Here is an 18,913-nt window from a genome sequence, read left to right on the forward strand (position 1 = left end):
CTGGGGTAGGAAAAAGACTCTTGCAGCTAGGTCGGTGTCTGCCCAAACAGCCACCCAATTTTTGGCTTGAAACCCAGGGCCCTGGTGGTATAGGCACAGGAGGGAATCTCCCGATCTGCAGATTGCAAAAACTATGGGAGAAGTGTAGTAACATGGCCGTGTAGCACAGTCCCTCATGGCTTCCCTTGGCTAGGGGAGGAAGGTCCCCCAGCTTCATGTACTTCCCAGGTGAAGCGATGCCCCACCCTGCTTCTGCTCACCCTCCGTGGGTTGGACCTACTGCCTAACCAGTTCCAATGAGATGAACTGGGTACCTCAGTTGGAAATGACAAAATCACCTTCCTTCTGTGTTGGTCTCGCTGGGAGCTGTACACAGGAGCTGTGCCTATTCGGCCACCTTGGCCCCTCTCCTGTTTCTAGTTCTTGAAGGTGTAAATTTTGGTTGTGAATTTTAGATCTTTAATCCAATCATTTACAAAAAATTGTTTCTTAGCACTGGTTTTCTTTATCTCATAATTTTTTTGCATTTTTTGCATGTTGTGTTTTAATTTTCATTTTCTCAAGATATTTTCTAATGTGATTTTTCTTTCTAATATTTTATAATGTGATTTTTTTGACCCAGTAGTTGCTTAAAAGTGTTGTTTAATTTCCACATATTTCAGAATTATCAAGTTTTTTCTACTTTAATATATAGTTTCATTCCATTGTGATTGCAAAAGATATTTTGTATGATTTCATTCTTATTAATTCCTATTAGTTTTATGGCCATATATATTATCTATCCTGCAGATATTTCCATGTGTACTTTGGAAAAATGTGTACTCTTTTGATCTCACGTGATATGTCATGTATATGTTTGTTAGATCCAATTGGTCTATAGTGTTGTTGAAGAGCCATATGTTCTTTTTTCTTTTTTTTTTTTTTTTTTTTTGAGACAGAGTCTCGCCTTGTTGCCCAGGCTGGAATGCAGTGGTGCAATCTTGGCTCACTGAAATCTCCACCTCCCAGGTTCAAGCGATTCTCCTGCCCCAGCCTCCCAAGTAGCTGGGATTACAGGCATGTGCCACTATGCCCAGCTAATTTTTGTATTTTTAGTAGAGACGGGGTTTCACTATGTTGGTCAGGCTGGTCTCGAACTCTTGACCTCGTGATCCACCCACCTCAGCCTCCCAAAGTGCTGGGATTACAGGCGTGAGCCACCGCGCCCAGCCAAAGATCTATATTTTCTTACTGATCATCTTTCTGGTTCTAGCCATTATTGACAATGGAATATTTAAGTCTACTATTTTTGTAGTACTGTCTCCTTTCAATTCTGTTAATGTTGGCTTCATATATTTAGAAGCTCTGATATGTAGTGCATGTATGCTAATAATTATATATTTTTGGTGAATAGACATTTATCAATACATATTGTCCTTTTTTGTCTCTTGTAACATTTTTTGGTGTAAAATCTATTGCTTACTATTAGCATAGCTATGATTGCTTTCTTTTGGCCACTATTTGCATGGACTATCTGTTTTCACCTTTTATCCTTCAACCTATTTGTGTTCTTACTTCTAACATGAGTCTATTGTAGACAGTACATATTTAGTTCCTGGTTATTCATTCACTATGCCAGTGTAATGTCTTATAATGTCTTATAATTAAGGTGTTTAATCCATTTAAATTTTAAGCAATTGCTCATAGTCAGGACTTACTATTACCACCATATTATATTTTTTAAAAACTCTCTTTCTTCTCATATGCACCACGAATTGCGTCTGACCTTTTAGAGTATAGGTGACTTTTCTAATGAGATTCAGAAAATAATTTCCACTTGTCCATTTGGCATTTCTACCTGTATGTTCATTACTCTTGAAGTGATTTAAGTAGGAAAAGAGGATGCTACCTTTTAAATTTGTTTCCATTATTTAACTAGAAGAGTTTGTTCATTAAAACATTATACTCCTCAGACATGTCACTTAACTCAGGTATTATGGTACTCTCTTTTGCAAATGTGAGTACTCAAAAATTCATTAGTGTACTTTTAATTCAACAGATATGTATTGACTTTTACCCGTTACATTCTTGGTATTGTTCAAGGTACTGAGTATATCACAGTGAACGAGACAGAGGAAAGCTTCTGCTCTCATAGAGATAGACAATAAGCATAATAAATCAGTAAGTGATATAGTGTATTAGAAGATGTTTATGTGCTGTGCATAAACTAGAGAAGTGTAGGTGGGAATAGCAGTGCCACTTGGGGGTGGGTGATTTGATGGCTTTTGGGTAATAAGGGTTTAGGTACTTTTGGGTATATAAGGAAGACAGATTTGGATCATAGTGCCAACAGAGGAGCTATGAATGAAATTAGCATAATTATATTATGATATACAGATGATATTTGAATTTTCTTTATAATGTAAGAAATATATTATATGTCTATTTTATTTATTTATTGAGTATGATTCCTAGCAACAGATAACTGGCTAAATAAACTGCCTTTCTCTTAAGCTCAATGCTAATTGAAAAAGAAATTAAAGCCAGAATCCATGTAGGACAGTGAGGAATTCATGACTATCAATATCAGGATCTCCTTTCAGAGAGCATCACAAAAGTGTGCTGATAGACAAGATGAAGGAAAATAAGGAAAATAAAAGATTCTTAGGGGAGGGAATATGCTATTTTTTGTGATAAGCAACTCAAGTTACTTCTCTTTGATAGGTACAGGATTATAATCTAACCCTCAATTTTACCCTGTTTTGAAGAATATGTTTTAAAGTGAGCTTAAATAATACAATATAAAAATTGACTTCTTCAAGTGGCGAGAGCACTCAGAGACGCGACGTGGAGCTGGCGGGTACCGAGCGGGTGCCTCAGTCTCCTTCCCCTCCCCTCGCCTAGCCTTGCCGTCTTCTACCCGCAGATGGACCGGAACTATGTGATCCCGGAAGTTCTAGGGCCTTTGCTGTGTGTGGGATAAACGGTCATGGCGGAGGCTCCAGCTCCCGTGACAACAGCCACAACATCAGGAGCAGGAGACGCAGCGGCAGCAGCCACAGCGGCCTCCCGCACCCCGATCCCCACAGTCACTGCCCCATCCCCAGTGTCTTATTTGTACAATGTATTTTAAATGAGGTAGCAATGCATTATAAGTATTTAATAATTAGCTTATCAATTGTTACATTATATTTGTCTAAAGTTTGAAAACCACTAATTTTAAGCATGTATCATTGATAGATCATCAAAAACTATATTATTAATAGAACATTTATTTTCAGCTAAATTGAAGAGACGTAGCAGGGTAATAAGGCCCAGCACTTAGGTTTGATTATACAATTAAAAATATTTTACACCATAAATGACTATTCATTAACTAGATTGAATCATCTGACTCAAGTTGGTATGTCAATCAAATGAATTTTCAAATGTTTTAAAATAATCATATATTCATACATTGATACTAGGAGATAAAAATATGTTTTAGAGACTGCTAAAAGGAAGGAAAACTTTTGCCCTTACTCTTAGGGTTTTTCTGCTGGATATGGGAATTAAACTGACACGAGACAGGTCAATAGAAGAAATGTATACATATTTATTCAATACAAGTTTTACATGGCATGGGAGTCTTCATAAATAAGGAAATGAAGACCCAAAGACGCAGTTGGAGTTGAAAACTTACATGCTGTATTGGACAAAATGTAGTAAATTGTGAAAATGTAACAAGGCAAAGGGGTTTGGGCTAGAGGAGTTAATTGGGTAGAGTTGTGACTAAGAAGATAAGGTTGGTTTAACAAAGTTTGTACAAATTTCCCTCAGTCTCAATTTTCTGTCCTCGAAGACAAGTTTTCTTGCCTTCCAGTACAAAGAGGGTATCTTTCGCATGGGAATTTCGTCTCCTGCTGTTAAGAAACAGAATGAAGGTCAGAGTGAACTTCTTGCACCTGCTGTTTTTCAAATGCCTTTAGCTCAAAATAATTCTTATGCCAAAGAACATATTCTGGAATGATGTGTTTTAAAATCCTTCACTGCATTAGATTTCAGAGTAAGAAAGGAGCAGAATATAACTCTTAAAAGGATGCTTCTGAATCTTAAAATCTCTGAGAGAAATTAGGAAGTAGGCTTTTCTTGAATGAGGCTGAGGTATTAACCACTTCGATTTTTTTAAACAGCTCATTAATAATCAAGTAATTATATCAGAAAGATAATTAGATTTGATCCTTAGAAATGTGCCTACATATTTTAGTGTAAAACTAAAGAGTAATGCTTTACTGAATTAACTGATTTTTTAAACAGAAGACAGTGTTCAAACAAGTGAACTGTATTCATTTACTTTCATTCATCTAAATGAAATTGTATCCTATTTTTCTAAGACTTCACAGCACTCATCCTTTTCCAATAACCAATTTTGCACCGCAACTCCTGTGGCAATTAAAAAAACAATAATTTACTTGCTTGTAGATGTTGCACTACAAAATGAGACATTTTAAAGACCAAGGATGCACGTTCCTATGAGATTGTTTTGAAGTTTTTATATGTAATTATATTTAATGAAGTGACTGGTTATAATTTCCATGGTTTCATATAGTCTTTATGTTGTTTTTATTGCATTTTCAAAACCTCACTTTTATATTTGTCATTTTTTTATTCAGAAATGAATCATGGAACTTTATATTTTCCTGGCCATTTCTCTTTTTATAATATGAATTTTAAAAATCAATAATGCAACCCTTTAAAAACATTTACCAAATTTTAAATTTCTGAAGATTATTTTCAATTGAATTATGTGTAACTCACATTTTATCTTTTCCACCACAGAATACTGCTTCAAGTTGCCTCAGTACAAGTTTGTTATCTTAACGTTTCTCTTTTATCCAAAGACGATTTATCCATTGTCTCCCAGAGAGTGCTCTTTGTCTCCAGATATTTGCACTTAGCATAGTAATAGTCTGGAAGACCTTTATCAATACTTTAGAATATCAATGAAAAGTCTTTTTTTCCTCCTAACAAATGAATATTAGATGTGGAAGCTTCACAATATGCTACATTTCTGGTATGATAATTGATTATATTTGTTTGAAGAATGATTCTTCTGCAACGTGAGCTTTTCGTTGGTTCAGTTGAAAATAATAGAAAGATCCTCTGGATCTGAGATGTGTTCAAGTGTAATAAGCAACATTTAACAAATGTTACACTGTTGCCATTTAACAAATGTCTTTGGAATTCAATTGAGCCAGGTTTTAAAATGATAATCCATATCACCATGTGTGAAATGTAATTCAGATCTTGTTTATCCATATTTAAATTGTGTATAAAATTTATGAAAATGTCCAAAGGCTTATCAAATTGAATTATTAATTATTATCTTGAAATTATTGGTGTCAAATCAATGATTTTTGTTGATATTATATGAATATATGGATAAGCAAACTTAGATGTGATTTCTTCATAATACATTGGCATGGCAAAATTTTTAAAATGTGCAGTTAATGAAAATTTATCCTAAATATTTGGGATTATTAAATATAAAATTAAACATGCAGATTGTTAAGGGTTTACCTCACTTACTTTTTAATCATTCCATTCATTTATATATATATATATATTTTTTTTTTTTTCTTTTTTTTTTTTTTTTTTTTTTGAGATGGAGTCTTGCTCAGTTGCCCAGGCTGGATTGCAGTGGCACGATCTCAGCTCACTGCAAGCTCTGCCTCCTGGGTTCATGCCATTCTCCTGCCTCAGGCTCCTGAGTAGCTAGGACTACAGGTACCCACCACCAAGCCTGGCTAATTTTTTTTTGTAGTTTTAGTAGAGACGGGGTTTCACCATGTTAGCCAGGATGGTCTTGATCTCCTGACCTCATGATCCACCCTCCTCGGCCTCCCAAAGTGCTGGGATTACAGGTGTGAGCCACCGAACCTGGCCCATTCATTTATATTTTTAAGAATTAGTTTATGTTTATATGTATTTTCAATTATTACCTGAAAAATATTTGCTAGTAGTATCTAAAGATTATTGCATAGTTAAAGTGTTTACCTGTTTACATGACTTTTAATTTTTTTTTGTTGTTTCTTTGTTTGTTTTTGAGATGGAGTCTCGCTCTGTCACCCAGGCTGGAGTGCAGTGGCTCAATCTCGGCTCACTGCAATCTCCGCCTCCTGGGTTCAAGCAGTTCCCTGCCACAGCCTCCCAAGTAGCTGGGATTACAGGCACCCGCCACCACGCCCGGCTAATTTTTGTATTTTTAGTAGAGACAGGGTTTCACCATCTTGGCCAGGCTGGTCTTGAACTCCTTACCTTGTGATCCACCCTCCTCGGCCTCCCAAAGTGCTGGGATTATAGGCGTGAGCCACCGTGCCCGGCCTTGTTTTGTTTGTTAAAGGCAATTTTTTAAATAACCTGAGAAGGAAATTAAGAAATATTGATGTGCTTAGACTTTTGAAAAGCACTGTGCATATGTGAATGCATGTGCATGTGTGTGTGTATTCTTCCTACCATCAAGATATCTTCTTTATGCCCTTCTTTCCCCTATTAGGTCTGAGTTCATATTTGTAAATGTATATATCACAACATATTTTGCTGTTATTTGGATCAGAGAAAAATCTGTTTCATAAAATGTACCACAAACTGACATGTCAAACTTGTTTTAAAAAATCAATTGCGGGGTGAGCAACTGTCTTTAATTTGAATTTATCCCGTCTTTTATGACCAGTTTCCAACTTAGAGTTTACCCTCTTAACATCGAGTTACTTGTGTTATTTTCTCAAAGTGATGTAATTATTTTGCTTTTGCTTCATTACTGCAACAAAATTTAAATAGATTCATAAATAAGCAATTTTAGAGGAGCATGAAAACTAACAAAATGTAACAAACACGCTGAAGAGATTTGATGATTTGCATTTTCACGAAGCTATTGAACAAAAAAAATATCCAGCAGCACTAATATACAGCAAATTCATCTTTCAACAATAGGGCTAACTTAATTCTTTGTGCCATATGTCTATTAGGATCTTAAGCTGCTTGGTTGTCTGTGATCACTAAGTGAAGGTGAAGTCTAGATTAATAAAACATATTTCAAAGGCTGATGTCAAAACAGAAGCAAATGTTCGGAGTGCGCTACTCTTTCTTTAGGTAAAATAAATAGCACCTGATTCTTCCTCTTTTCAGTATCACTTTTTGCAAAAATAAATAAATAAATAAATCCTGTACTTATTTGTGACAATAACTTAATGTTCCATTATGTTTAATTTAACATTCTTTAAATTTAAACATTATTAGCTAATGGCAGTTTTCAAAGTACCACCAGTTCTAACTCCTGACCCTTATGTCAGTTACTAATGAGTCACTTGTGATTTACATTAACATTTGGAAACATGATCAAAATATTTTTTAAAAACAGATAATTTTCCAGTAAGGAAATATTCTATATAATTGCCAGGTACAGTTTTATAGATTCTATGTGTTAATTACTTACTGAAGAATTGTCAAGGTGTAAGTGGAAAGGACAGAAAGGTATCATTTTGAAATTTAATAGGAACTTCAGAGAGCTAGAGACAACACTAGTCTTTTAAAATTGTAAAATATGACCTACTGTATCTTGTAGGATGTAATCTTTTCAATTTGTATATCTTAAATAAACCATTGAATGCACTTCAGAAATCAGAACTTTTGGAAGGCTCATTGCATTTAACATTAGTTGAACTCAGTATTGGACCTAGAGTCATTATACTTATTTGGGAATATTTATTATGAATGAAGGTGCCCTAACACTACAGTTTATAGAGCTCTTAAGCACAAATCTCTTTTAGCAATATTTTTCCTTCAATGCCATGAGATTCATAGCTCTAATTTTAACAGTCCTATGATCCAACTTGTCTTCATTGTAAATAAAAGCAAAATTTTGTATTATGAAGGTTGTACCAAGCAATAATCAATTCTTATTAAATAGAAAATATGTGATTCCTTTATTCACACAAGCATATAATCTGAAAAAAATATTTTTACTGATTTTATTTTAATCCTTATAGTACCATGCAATTGTCTTAGTTTTTCTTCAGAAAAGCATCACTCTAGTATGATCAAATTATCCACAGATAATTTCATATCTGTGAAGCTCCCCCATCCCACGTTTTTTCATTATATTATACCATGGCCATCTCTGTGTTAATAATGTCATAACTAGATCATATGTATCATTTATCAAAAGTGAGCAGGAACACATCCTGAATGCAAAATCATTCTAGTAATAGCAACTAATTAAAGTGAATTAAAAGTGAACTGATTAAACTGTATAGTTAATGGATGTAGTGGCTTGAAAATATAAAATTATATATATATATTTATCCAAAGACAATTCATCAATTTTGCCAAGTAAAAGTGAATATATTCATGTTTCAGAATTGGTCTCTTATTTTTAAGATAATCCTATGACTTTTGAATGTTATAGAATTTAATTATTCAACAGATAACAAATTGTAATCATGATTTCTCTGATCAATACAATGTATTTTTGATCTACAAAGAGGGTATACGAGCAATAAAAATCCCAGAAATGTTGCCCATAATGATTTCAAATGCCTTAGAATGATTAATATTATAAATTTAGAAAGATATTTTTGTGTAGATTTATTTTTGATTTTTAGGAAAAATAATGATTTCAGTTTGAGAGTTTTTATTTCATAGTTTCACTGTAAGTTGTCTTGTTTAATGGTCCTTTAATGAGTGTCAGGGTACGAGATGTGATTAAATATAATATTGTGGCAAAAGGAGATGTCTATAGAATAAAAATTGTGAAATAATCATATTCTAAAATTGTTCTAATTAGGGTACAGTCTGACATCATTAGAATTTCATTACTCTAATATGATCATATTAAAATGCCAAAAAAAGAGTCTATTATAAACATATTTAGAAAACTTAATCAGCATTCCCAGTTTTCTCTCATACACACATGTAAATATATATGTTTCTGAAATTATCAAAGAACCATGTCTTAATCTGCTCAGGCTGCTAGAACAAAATGCTATTAACTAGGTGGCTTATAAACAACATAAATTTATTTCTCAGAGTTCTGGAGGCTAAGAAGTCCTAGATCAAGTTGTTGGCAAATTCAGTGTCTGGTGAAGGCTCACTTCCTGGTTCATAGATAAGGAGGCATCTTTTCACTGTGTACTCACGTGGCAGAAAGGGTAAGAGATCTTTGAAGTCACTTATATAAGGGCACTACTCTGATTTATAAGGGATCTGCCCTCATGACCTAAGCACCTCCCAAAGGCCAACTTCCAGATGCCATCACATTAGTGATTATGTTTTAACATATGAATTTTAGGGTGACACAAACATTCACTCTATGGTAGACCATGTGGCTTAAATAATCTGAATCTTACTTCGGACCTACTAAAACAGAACAGAATATTTGAATTTTGAAACCCAGGAATTTGTGATGGCAGTCGCGGCTGTCTGGAGTGGCCACTGCCATGACACCAGCTGCAGTGGGGGAGGCGTGACCAGGGTTGCATGCTCCATGGAGCCTGTGGGAACCAGGAACAGGTGGGAGCCCCGCCTCCTTCTGAATTGGAGGGGTGAGAGCCTCGCCCTCCCAGGTGCAGTTGCAGGGGCCCAGCTGGGACTGCTGCCCCAGGCATCCTGTGCTCTTGGGGACCCAGGAAGCCCTCCTGCCCCAGCAGGCTTGAAAGAGCCTGCACCTGCTGCTTGGCCTCTCAGCTCTCCAGCTGCCCACTCCAATTTTGGAGCAAAGTTGAGGCCAAGCCTGGGCACTGTGGCAACCTAGTGTGATGTGTGTGAGCTTTTGGCGGTGCTGACATGCCCATGGCTGCCATAGCCCCCTCCAGACTTTGACCACCCACAAACAAGGGAGGGAAGCAGAAGGGGTGCTGAGGGCAGCTGGGCATGGGCCTGAAGGTGCCCTTTGGCATGAACAGCCTGGGTGCCATAGATGACATGATTGATAGTGGGTGCCATGGATGACATGATTGATAGCGTCAGGAGGCATAGAGGCTTCTGCTCAGAAAAGGGCATGTCCCTGGTGAAGTCCCACCTTCCGGTCAGAGAAGGCCTGAAGCCTGGGGGCCCGTTGGCCAGTTCCTCAGACCAGAGTGAGAATGCGTGCTTTTTCTGGCCTGCCTATGGCTGTCCATGGACCAATCAGCATGGACTTTCTCCCGTCTCAAGCCCATAAAAACTCCAGGACTCAGTGAGAATTGGACAAACGACAGATGACCTAACTGCTGTTAGGAGCTACCAACTCCGTGTCTTCTGAGAGGTGCGCTGTCACTTAACAACACATCTCTTCACTTCGCTCACACTCCAATTGTCTGCATACCTCATTATTCCTGGACACAGGACTCAGGACCCACCAAATGGCAGGACTGAAAGAGCTGTAACACAAACAGGGCTGAAACACCACCCCCCCACCCCAACTTGCCACGTTGGGGGTGATGAGGATAGAAGAGAGCATAAGAGAAGGGCTGTGCCCTTTGGGGAGCCTGGACCTAGGAGCTCCCTGAGCCAGGGCTGTGACACCCTTTTTGGGGCTCTGTGGGTCCTGGCATCTCCAAGCTTCCAGGTGCCACCATGTTCCCTGGTGCCCAATTCACTTGCAGTACAGTTGGTTCAGCTGCAGCCTTGCAGGGATCCAGTGCCCACGCTGGCACCTGCAGCTGCCCACCTCACCACAGCCAGTGTACCTGGTTATGCGCAGTGGCCGGAACTTGTGCTTGCTCACTCACACACCCCTCTCCTCCCTGCATTTGACTTGCCTTTGGCAGGCATGGGATCCGGGCTGGTAGTGAGACCTGAGTGCAGCCTGCCAAGCCGAGTGGGTGGAATAAGCCCAGTGGGCCCCAGCAAAACTCAAGCAAAGGCACCATCGGCCACAGAGGTTTCTGTCTGGTGAAGCAACACCCCAAAGATCTTGTGACATATGCATGAATAACAAATTAACTAGGTGATTTCTACGTAGCTGATGTTTTGAAAACCACTTGATAGCTACCGGTTGCAGTAGCTAGCTATCAATTTTATCCAAATTTTCATTCCCTTATCTAATTCCCAAATGTTATGAAAGGCAACAAAAGTAGTGTTACAAAAGGTCCAAATAATATATTGGAGGTAAATATATAAGATTGATTTATGGGTTTTAGAGTTGGAGACTATATCTTTCTACTAGTTTGTATTCCCATCCTCAATTTAGAAATAATTAAGAAGTATATGTTTATACCTTTTTAAGAAAAATGAAAAGGACAGTGCCATATCAATTTACTCCTGGGACCATAGCATAATGATCTTTTTTTAAAATTCTTTAACTTGTCAGTCACTTTGAGGTTATTTTTAATACCGTGTGTGTGTATGTGTGTATGTGCGTGTGGAGTATGTGGGTGTGGTAGACAGTATATAGAGATATTTTTGTTTGTATGGAAAATAAGTAGAGGGGAGTCTGCTTTTAGAAGAAATACACCTCTGTAGAGAGATCCACAAGTAAAAGACTACAGCAACACTACAGATATTAGTTGATTACAATTCCTCCCCACAACTCCACCCACAACTATATTTACCATAACGTTGCTTGCTACTATCTTCCACACTGGTGAATATCATTACTGGAAGATGCAACTATTTTAATTTATTATTTGATTATCTATGATGATTATAGAACTTCAATGTTTTTTAAATGTAAGAAAAGTTCAAAGGAAGCATTGGTCTATTCATCTCATATTAATTTCCAGGAAGTGACACATATTACAAAGCAGCAATTGTTTTCCATGTGCTAAGGAACACCAGGTAAAAAAGATGAAACAAACATGTTTCATATACACCAGAATGGGTCTAAAACAAACATGTTACCACTATCCATAAACTCAACACACTAATGAAATTGCTAGCATACTAGCCGATGTGTGCATTTTCCAATTTTATTAGGAATACATTCTAATAATTATTATTTAAAAACTGATATTTATTCACCCTCATAACTTTTTGTTGCATTTTTTACTAACATTAACAAGAAATATTTTGATCCAAGCGTTTATGCCATTAATGACAATGCCAGGTTTTTCCTCTTTCGTTGTATGCTACAAAATTATTCCAACATCTAATCCAAGTCAGAAACCATCTGTTGCTTGAATGACATTTGGCTTGTTTAAAATGTATTAATTAAACAGACATGTTGTGTAACTATGGCAAAGGGAGAATTATTTTGCAAATATAAAGGAGTGACACCAGAGATGAAGCAGTGTTCAAACCAAACTTGTGGCTTATTTTATGGAAACATATTTTCAAATAACAACTAGAAAAACTTAACTATTGACTAATATTCTTAAAAATAAAATGATTATTTGGATCATATGTGATCCATGGTTCCATCATCTCCCAAGTCTATTTCATCACTGACAATGGAGTAAGTAGTTTAGGTTTGATCTTGTTAATTATGCTAGTAGACTACAGGGACAAAAATGAAAATGGTTAATAGGATCGTAAAAGTTCTGAAAACCATAACAAATGAGGATGGGAACTATAGCCTGGAATAGGAAGACTTATACATGAGTCTTAACTATCTTCAAACACAGGAGGGCTTGTCATGTAGAAGAACAATCACACATATTTTATGTGGCTAAAGGCATATCTAAAGAAAATTGGTGGGAACTTCTTCTGTCAATGTTTTCATTTCTAGCAGCTACCAACCCTCCTAATACACACTGTGAGCTGGAGAAACAGATATCCAAGGTTGTTAAAATTAAAAATAAAAGCAGAGTATGGTAGATATGATTCTGAAAACAAACTTTGTGATAAATACTTTAGGAATTTACATGCCTTTATTCCCCCACTTACTTCCTGATATGAGGTTCTTTTAGGATAGCTGAGGCTATCCTAACTATTGGATAGTCAAGGTGCTTTGGTAATTCATAAGGTTAAATGTAAGTCACTAAATATGGATGTGGTTAGTACCAAAAACAATGTAGACATTTCTACTATTCTTTTTTTGACTGATAATTAGGCTTTTCATTGAAACCATTGTCTATTTCGGTTTTACTATTTGGCTTTAGTATTACTTAATGGCTTTTTTGACACATGCCAGTTTCAAAGCGTATTAAGTTTCAATTCTGTCATATTTTAAATGTTAGTCAAAGAATTGTAGTTTCTCAAACATTCACAATATTGCTATTTCATTTGCAAAGTTCACACAACTGCAGTAATAGCCAATTTAACAATTTATAAGCAATAACATTCCTGAAAGAAGAAGCTTCATCTTGCATATCTACAAATAGATTATTTCCATTCTGATTGAGCTGAAATGAATTATGATTCAAGGAAAGAAGGAAAGTTGCCTGCTTATAATGCCATGTAGTCTTCTAATCAGCAAAAAATATGTCTGACTGTGCCACACACACACACACAGACACACACACACACAAAAAAATCTTATATCATGAAAAATGTAATGGCAGAATAGTCAGAGCTAGGAGGTCACCTGATTCTGGTACAATGTAGCTTCATAAAAAGCCTCCAGCACATGCTAGTGATGTATTATGGTACTTAAAAAAAAATAGCCATGAAGGGTAGAACCCCCAGAAACATGAGAAATGAGACTATTCAAATTTTATGAAATGGAGCAGTGAGGCCGGGAGCAGTGGCTCACGCCTGTAATCTCAGCACTTTGGGAGGCTGAAGCGAGTGGATCACAAGGTTAGGAGTTCGAGACCAGCCTGGCCAATATGGTGAAATCCCGTCTCTACTAAAAATACAAAAATTAGCCAGGCGTGGTGGCGGGCGCCTGAAGTCCCAACTACTCGGGAGGCTGAGGCAGGAGAATTGCTTGAACCCGGGAGGCAGAGGTTGCAGTAGGCTGAGACTGCACCACTGCACTCCAGCCTGGGCGACAGAGCAAGACTCCATCTCGAAAAAAGAAAAAAAAAAAAAAAACAAAAAAGAAAGAAAAAAAAAGAAATGAAGCAGTGAAAACACAATTAGGCCAACAGGTCAACTGATCCATCCTGCAAAATGACTTGAGTTGGTAAAGTAGAAAGTTTTATGACTACAAATTTCAGGGCCAAGTAGTAAAGACCTGCTACAAAATAAAAAGGCCTGATATGTCATCTGTGAGATTTACACTGGGAATTATGATCTTCACATGGGATGTGCATGCTGGCCATATAATGCACATGAAAATCTTTAGTTTCTAACCAGGCTATTTGCACATTTTACTTTATGATATACTGAGTAATTATAAATCATTTGGCTAAGAGACAGTACCTATGGGAAAAAAATGCAGAAATCCTCTGACATTCAGAATGAGGTTGTTTACTATTATAAAATGTGGGAACTTGGAATCTTAAAGTATTCTTAATAGTTTGAAATTCAAAATGTTTTATATGTAAATCAAAAACAAACTTGCATATGGTAATCCTTAGAAAGTAATGACCCTACATATGATTACTCTTTCTAATCAGAGTTACTGGTGATGACAGTGAATCTAAAGGAAGATTGGGTTAGAGTGTATTAGGTTTGAACTCATGGCGTGTGCAAGGTTGTATAAGTAATTCTAATGAGCCTTCTCTAACATGATACTCAAGTATTCTATAATTAGAATCACAGGGTCACCTATCTGCATGCAGCCTCTTTGGTGCCAGATTAACCTGTCCGAAATGCCACATGCATCATGTTATGAAATGTAAAAATATTTACCTGATAATTACTATGAAATGATGCCTTCATGAGGTTTAATGGACACAAGAATGCTGGGGATTTGATATTTAGTCTGTAAATGATTTATGTGAATGACACCAATATAATTTCTGGGTATTGTTGTGTTCTGGAATTTTGATTCATTTGAGCTAAAAATGAGGTGTGTAGATTTTAGGGAGAGGTATCCTGTGCTATTTCTCTCTGCTACTGGCAGAAAATAACTAGCTTTTCAGGGCAAATATTTATTCATGAAAACGCCAGGATTTATTTCCATCCCATAAAGTCACTATTCCAGTCAATAGATTTGTTTTAATTTCTGTGTCACAACTTCTCTGCAGGGCTACAGACAGAAATTTGTCATGAACAAATTATGACATGAATATTAATGTAGTAGCCCTTTTATACTGCACAATAATTATCTTTAACCAGCTTTTCCATATTGAAAAATTAGCCTTCCAGATCAGAGGTCTTCAAACCATGGCCTTTAGAGCCAAATGATGAAGAAGTTCAAGCAAAACATTATATTTAATAATACATAAAAGTACCTAAATTTTAAATTTTAATGTCCATAAGTACAGTTTTATTGGAACACAGGCAGGCCCATTCAGTTTCATATTGTCTATGGCTGTTTTTACACTTCAACATTAGGGTTAAGTAGTTGAGACTGAGACTGTATCATATGGCCCACAAAGCCTAAAATATTTACTATCTCATTCTTTACAGAAAAAGTTTGCTGAACCTTCAGTTTAATGGTTATAAGAGGGGTCCTAGAGGATGATTAGTTTATCATTCTTAAAACTGTAGATAAATGTTGTGTTTTTTTTTAAATTATACTTAAGTTTTGGGATACATGTGCAGAACGTGCAGGTTTTTTACATAAGTATACACATGCCATGGTGGTTTGCTGCATCCATCAACCCATCATCTACATTAGGTATTTCTCCTAATGCTATCCCTCCCCTAGCCCCACACCCTCCAACAGGCCCCAGTGTGTGATGTTCCCCTCCCTGTGTCCATGTGTTCTCATTGTTCAATTCCCACTTAAGAGTGACAACATGCAGTGTTTGGTTTTCTGTTCCTGTGTTAGTTTGCTGAGAATGATGGTTTCCAGCTTCATCCATGTCCCTGCAAAGGAAATGAACTCATCCTCTTTTATGGCTGCATAGTATTCCATGGAGTGTATGTGCCACATTTTCTTAATCCAGTCTATCACTGTTGGACATTTGGGTTGGTTCCAAGTCTTTGCTATTGTGAACAGTGCCGCAATAAACATACATGTGCATGAGTCTTTATAGTAGAATGATTTATAATCCTTTGGGTATATACCCAGTAATGGGATGGCTGGGTCAAATGGTATTTCTGGTTCTAGACCCTTGAGGAATCGCCACACTGTCTTCCACAATGGTTGAACTAATTTACACTCCCACCAACAGTGTAAAAGTGTTCCTATTTCTCCACATCCTCTCCAGCATCTGTTGTTTCCTGACATTTTAATGATCGCCATTCTAACTGGCGTGAGATGATACCTCATTGTGGTTTTGATTTGCATTTCTCTAACGACCATTGATGATGAGCTTCTTTTCATGTTTGCTGGCCGCATAAATGTCTTCTTTTGAGAAATGTCTCTTCATATCCTTTGCCCACTTTTTAATGGGGTTGTTTGTTTTTTTCTTGTAAATTTGTTTAAGTTCTTTGTAGATTCTGGGTATTAGTCCTTTGTCAGATGGATACATTGCAAATATTTTCTCCCATTCTGTAGGTTGCCTGCTCACTCTGATGAGAGTTTCTTTAAATGTTGTAAATTTTTTATATATTACGAATTTCTACATAGATCCAACAAGCTATTGACAATGTTTTAGTTAGTTTATTTACAAGAATGCAAATGTAACCACCCAGTGGGTTCACCTTGCCCGCTGCCTAGACAGAGCCGATTTATCAAGACAGGGGGATTGCAGTAGAGAAGGAGTAATTCACGCAGAGTTGGCTGTGTAGGAGTCCAGAGTTTTATTATTACTCAAATAAGTCTCCCTGAGCATTTGGGGAGAGAGTTTTTAAGGACAACTTGGTGGGTGAGGGGAAGCCAGTGAGCCAGGAGTGCTGATTGGTCAGTGGTGAAATCGTAGAGATTCAAAGCTGTCTTCTTGGGCTGAGTTAGTTCCTGGGTGGGGGCCACAAGATCAGATGAGCCAGTTTATCGATCTGGGTGGTGCCAGCTGGTCCATCAAGTGCAGGATCTGCAAAATATCTCAAGCACTGATCTTAGGAGCAGTTTAGGGAGGGTCAGAATCTTGTAGCCTCCAGCTGCATGACTCCTAAACCATAATTACTAATCTTGTGGCTAATGTTAATCTTACAAAGGCAATCTAGTCCCCAGGCAAGAAAGAGGTCAGCTTTGGGAAAGGGCTGTTAGTGTATTTGTTTTAAACTATAAACTAAGTTTCTCCCAAAGTTAGTTCAGCCTATTCCCAGGAATGGACAAGGACAGCTTGGAGGTTAAGAAGCAAGACGGAGTTGGCTAGGTTAGATACCTTTCACTGTCTCAGTCATAATTTTGCAAAGGCGGTTTCACAAGGGCTTATTTAGTACTCTGAGACTTTAGAGTTGAAGCAGCTAAACTTTTTATAAACTTTTATGAAACTCTGCTTTTGAAGAATACAGTATTGATGATTATTTCAGTAGCTCCCTACTAAATATCTTTAGTACTAATAAATAATAGATGACTGACAGGCTAGGTAATCCATGTATTTTAATGTCCTGTAATTCAGGGTAACATTCGGATTATGTCTGTATAGAGGTGATCAGAAGACGACCTGAAGCTTTTATTTTCCTCTTTTCACTGTGGGTTCTAGATACAAAGACAAACAGAAAAAGGGATATTGACTAGGCAAAAGCATACAAACAGATATTTCAGTTACATTATTTCCCTGATAAATGCTTTAAATCTTAGAAAATACAGTGTGGTTTAATCAGATAATACAGTCAATCTCACTCTTCACAGCTTCCACACAACCTAACACTCATCCCCCCAAAAACTAAAACCAAGGCTGGGTGAGGTGGCTCATGCCTGTAATCCTAGCACTTTTGGAGGCCTAGGTGGGTGGATTGCTTGAGCTCAAGGGTCGAGACCAGCCTGGGCAACATGGTGAAACCCCATCTCTACCAAAAATACAAAAAATTAGCTTGGCGTGGTGGTGCGCACCTATGGTTCCAGTTACTTGGGAGGGTCGCTAGAGCCTGGGAGGTAGAGGTTGCAGTGAGCCAAGATTGTGCCATTGCATTCCAACCTAGATGACAGAATGAGACCCTGTCTAAAACAAAACAAAACAAAACAAAACAAACAACAACAAAAACCCCTGCCTTCTGAACTCCTCAATATTACTTAGTTCCAGCAAGCTTTTGTTTTATTCAGTTTATTTTCTGCTCGTACTAATTCTACTAAGAGTTACCTTAACCAACACCACCCACTACTCCCTCTGAGAGGCCCAAAGGAATCCTGTCTGGCTGTTACACTTACATGTAGAAAATCAGCAGACTATTTCTCATTAGAAGAAGTAATTTTATGTTCAGAAACATATTCCATAAGATATATTACATATTACATGCATTAGTCATTTTCTCCTATTTTATTGAGACTTTAATATAAAAAATAATGGCTAAAAACTAAAGAAGATTCAAGTGAGCTACTTAAATATTTTATGCATCTATTATATTTTCATATATCTTCCAATAAGTTTGAAGTACGATATTCAAATCTTTTCATAGCTCCATCTGAAGAAATGGCTGACTGTTAGACCTGAATTTGTGAAAACATATGCATTCTGTTATGAAAATGCCTAGGACGTAAATTCTTGTGATCTTTGATGTATGCAAATCTCTTAAATAAATTATACCTAATTTGAAGCTTTCATGCTGCCAGTAGTTTAGTGCTTTGGTTGATCTATTGTTACATAGCAAACCATCAGTAATCTTTGGGGACATAAAAATCAATAGTCCTTCTTAATTTTTAGGTCAGGAATTTAGGTAGTGTACAGCAGATATAGCTATTTCTGCTCCACAATGACTGCTGCCTTAAGTAGGGGGTGCTCAAATGTCTGAAGATAGTTAGGATGACTCCAATAAGGCCACCAGCTGGAATGTTCATAATGGATTCTTCATGTACATATCCGGCGCCTGAACTTGAGTGGCTGGAACAGCTGGGCCTCTCTCGGCATTGTAGTCTCTTTTTATACAGTCTTTC

At 37.0% G+C, this 18,913-nt stretch overlaps 1 protein-coding gene across 3 annotated transcripts in view; it reads left to right on the forward strand.

Moving 5' to 3' along the window:
• The window catches only part of PCDH11X (protocadherin 11 X-linked), an 827,978-nt gene that overhangs the window by 576,981 nt on the left and 232,084 nt on the right, over nt 1–18,913 (forward strand). The window lies entirely within an intron of this gene.

Source organism: Pan paniscus, chromosome X (genome assembly GCF_029289425.2).
Source record: "Pan paniscus chromosome X, NHGRI_mPanPan1-v2.0_pri, whole genome shotgun sequence".
Taxonomy (NCBI): domain Eukaryota; kingdom Metazoa; phylum Chordata; class Mammalia; order Primates; family Hominidae; genus Pan; species Pan paniscus.